General features: G+C 48.4%; 1 pseudogene; it reads left to right on the top strand.

The window, feature by feature from the left end:
• The first annotated feature begins 1,912 nt into the window (after positions 1-1,912).
• LOC147894423 (G-type lectin S-receptor-like serine/threonine-protein kinase SD2-5 pseudogene) lies at positions 1,913-4,027 on the top strand (annotated as a pseudogene).
• Positions 4,028-4,361: the final 334 nt, after the last annotated feature.

Genomic DNA, 4,361 nt, shown 5'->3' with positions numbered 1-4,361 from the left:
CAGAGGGTGAACGAGTACAATTGGATTGAATGATGGAAGGATGATGATTGCACACTAGTCCTCATTGAGCACTCTCCCTTGTTTTATAAAGCTAAGAGGCCACTTGGCTAGTGAAAATGTAGCTCTCATGTGCAGGGAGTTGTCAGACAAATGGAAGATGTTGGTCTATCGCCCCATACCTCACCTACAAAACCGGTTCATAACCAGTGGCAAATGATCAAGCCTTCATGACTCGCATGGAGATGAGTGGTCGTGATGACAACATTGCCACATGCAAGTCTAGATATTGAGACATTATGAGAAGACCAAGTGTAGGAGGCCTCAAGGTTACGTTCGAGCACCTCTCGACCATCTTCATAAGCGAGTGTGTGTCTGGTTTGGTGGCCACATGGAGTTTGCTATGGGGATGATCGCATTCAATGCTGGTCTTGCTTGTGAAGCTAGTCTAAGGGGTATGGGGGCGGTGCCTAAGGCTGAGTTCACACTAGGGTATGGAGGTTCATACCACTCAATGGACATGATTTAAATTAAGGCTGTATAGATAATGCAACAAAGTATGATTAGCCTAGTGGTTGAAGGAGTCTTCTGTGGCTACATTGTTAGGAGTTCAACTGCCATCCAATGGAATTCGTGCATTGTCTTTTTGCTTGCCCAAGGAGTTGGGCGACTAGTCATCTTTTTGCTTCCTCCATGTCCGGTCCGGGCTCATCTATTAGACCACGTAGGAGAAGGAACTTGCAATGCATTTTTCCTCCATGTCCAAGTGGGTGGTGTGAACACGCTCTAATGGCTCTACACCTTTTTTTTGGGAGAGAGAGAGAGAGAGAGAGAGAGAGAGAGAGAGAGAGAGAGAGAACTCATCTATTGGACCATGTAGCAATGCATTTTTCCTCCATGTCCAGGTGGGCAGTGTGAACCTGCCCTAATGGCCTCTGCTCCTCTGCTCTCCTGAATTAATTAATTACTTCGAATTGCCTCCCCTTAATGAATTAACCTAAGAGAGAGAGAGGGAGAGAGAGAGAGAGAGAGAGAGAGAGAGAGAGAGAGAGAACTCATCTATTGGACCACGTAGCAATGCATTTTTTCTCCATCCCTTTCACCTCTCCTTCTCCCCCTTGCGCCCTCCCTCTACCCTTCTCTGCCCTCAGCCTCTCCTTCTCCGCCCTACCTTCTCATGCACTCCACTCACCTTCCCTCTATCGGAGCCTGCTTCGCTCAGCCTCTCCCCTCCCTCAACTCTCTAGCTTCCTCACCCGTCTCTCTCAACTCTCTCTCTCACACACACTCTCTCTCTCCCCCTCGTTCAACTGTCCCTCCCCCCTCTCTCAACTCCGCCATCTCCCCTCCCTCAACTCTCTCTTTGCCTCTGTCTGCCTCGCTCTCCCAAAACACTCCCCCTTTCATTCCTCCTTTCTTCACTGGGAGGCTTTCACAGCCCCCCTTCTCCTCCCTCTAGCCTCCCCTACTAGCTGCAAGAAGCTTCCCGAAGAAGCTACTAGCTGTAGCGGCTTCTAGAATCGAAGCTTCTCGTTTTTAGTTTCTCTATTCGCTTACGTTAATCGTTTGCCTTACGTTAATCAACCATTCCACCATCGAACTAATTAATTAATAGGGCCCCAAATTCAATTTGGGGGCCCTATTGGCCCTTAAGGGAGAGAGGGAGAGAGAGAGAGCGCAAAAGGAGGTGATAAATTATAATAGATAAAGTGAATATTCGATGCGTGGATCCAAACGTGAGGCACGCTGTTGACAAACAGAGAGAGAGAGAGCACGAGCGAGAGAGGCCACCTAAAAGGAGGTGATAAGATAAAGTGATTATTCGATCCACAACGCGTGGATCCAAACGTGAATCACACTGTTGATAAACAGAGGATCGACGATTGACAGACAGACGATCTATCAGTAACTACACCCAGTGCTGAAAAAGTATGGGTATGCTTGCCTGGTGACGTTCACCGCCTCTGCTTACCTTGGGCGATCTAGAAATGCAGACATTGCAGAGCTTATGAGGGGAGACCAACAGAGGGGAGCCAACATACGGGAAGCTTTGAGATTGATGTAAGTCAAGCGCTCATGGAGAGGATAGAGTTAGCGTGCTTGAAGGCAAAGGCCGGTAACGTGTACGATAGAAAACCTCATATGAAGGAGAGGCACAACCAGTTGTGCAAATGATGATTTGGGGAGCGAAAGTCCTGAAGGAACCACAGAAGAGGACTAGCTGAGCAAGCTATCAAATTATCTTTCCAAGTAAGGAACGAAGATCGACAATCTCCAGAGGATTAGGGAGAGGTAAACATTTCCTTTAGCATGCTCTCAACGAGGAAATCCTGCAGTGAGGAAGATCTGAAATCTGGCAGAAAGAATCTATGAGCGATGGCAAAGTCTTCCTCTTCTAACAAGACGGCGTCCTAGGCTATTGTCTCCTTCTTCTTCTTCATCATGCAGTTTAGCTGGAGGAAAAGCTCAAAATGGATCGCCTGCTTGAGTGTCTTCTCTAGTCTAAATATCACCCTTCTCGTCGTCGCCTCCAACTTTATCGCGACAAATGCCCATCCTCGGCCCCTTTTCATAGCCCTGCTTGTTTTTTGCACTAGCTTACAATTTGCAGTTGGGCTTTCAGTCCGCCGGTATGCATTTCGTCTGAAGTCTCAGGAAGATGTGCAGCGTGCGATGGCTGCGGTCGAAATGAAAACGGAAGAGATCGATGCCGAATTCATGATGTCCTTGTCCGGGCTGCCTACAAGGTTTTCTTACAAGCAATTGGAGAGCATCACCGAAAATTTTAGAAAGAAGCTGGGACGAGGCGGCTTCGGGTCGGTCTACGAAGGTATTCTCCCGGATGGCAGCAAAGTTGCCGTGAAGAGGTTGGAGAAAGAAGGCAGGGGTCAGAAAGAATTCTGTGCAGAGGTCGCCACCATCTCCAGGATCCGACACTTGAATCTGGTGTCCTTGAGAGGATTTTGCTTAGATGGTGTGCAGAGACTACTGGTTTACGAGCTCATGCCGAGAGGCTCGCTGGATCGATGGATCTTCAAATGCGGGGATCTCGAAACAGAGTCACCCAAAGTGATTCTGGATTGGGGGACAAGGTTCAGCATCGCCGTGGAGACCGCTCGGGGCCTAGCGTATCTGCACGAGGAGTGCGAGGAGAGAATTTTGCATTTGGATGTTAAACCCGAGAACATTCTCTTGGACGAACAATTCAGAGCGAAGGTGTCCGATTTTGGGCTATCTCGGAGCATGGACAGGGATCAGAGCCGGCTGATTACTACCATGCGGGGCACTCCAGGGTACCTAGCGCCTGAGTGGCTGCTATCAACGGGCATAGACAACAAGACGGACGTGTACAGTTACGGAATGCTACTGTTGGAACTGGTGAGCGGGAGAAGGAGCGTTGATCAATCGCGCCATGACGATCCGGAGACCTGGTACTTGCCCGCCATGGCCTTCAGGAAGCTAAGAGAAGAAAGAGAGCTGGAGATTGTGGATCCTGAGGTGCAGGGCGAGGTGGTGATGAACGAGGAGTATCGGAAGCAAGCTGAGCTGTGCGTCCGGGTTGCGTTGTGGTGTATACAGGAGAAGGCAACGAGGAGACCGACGATGGGGAGGGTTGTGCAGATGCTGGAGCGGTTGGAAGACGTGAAGGAGCCTCCGGAGTCACGTAACTTCGACACGACCACGGAAGAGGAAGAGGGGAAGCCGATGCTGTCCATCTCAGTAGATCTTGAGTCGCTGATCACGATACCAAGATGACAAACAACAGAGTAGCTTTGGTGGAGCTGGAATCGCTGAGAGTACGTGGCTGCCAACAGCCATTGAATTATTTCGGTTCCAGCAACAGTTTGTGCGCTTCTGTAACAAGTAGTGAGTGCAGCGATCAATCCTGATAGTTTGGCAAGCAGACTAATATTCATCTCTGCATATATGCTATAGTTGTTTTCTGCTCTTCTCTTCTGACAATAGTGCTATCGATTTATCTTTGTCTCGACATGTTTCACGGAATGCCCACCAGACTTCCAACCGTTTTCTACTTTTGGCCTGCCCTCCTGTGGTGAAGGGCTTCAGCTTTGGAGATCAGCAAAATTCCGAATTTTTTTAAGTTTTTATTGTGAAATATTGTTGATTGGTCCGCTTGTTTGTTTCTTGTTTTTTATGATTGATTATCTCCACCTATTCTTCCCTCTTTCTCTCGCTTTCTATTTCACCTTTCTCCTCTCTCTCCCCCTCTTCTCCTTCATGCACATTGAAGTCAGCTCTCTCTCTCTCTCTCTCTCTCTCTCTCTTTTCCAAGCTACTCATTTGAGGCAAGCCTTTAGAATGCTTTATGAGCATTCATCTTGTTTTGAGTCTATGATTTCATT

This window comes from Dipteris shenzhenensis, chromosome 14 (genome assembly GCF_047967505.1).
Source record: "Dipteris shenzhenensis isolate YYH24624 ecotype China chromosome 14, Dip_SZ_1.0, whole genome shotgun sequence".
NCBI lineage: Eukaryota > Viridiplantae > Streptophyta > Polypodiopsida > Gleicheniales > Dipteridaceae > Dipteris > Dipteris shenzhenensis.
The sequence above is the reverse complement of the archived record's forward strand: the minus strand, read 5'-3'. Positions and strand labels throughout refer to the sequence as shown.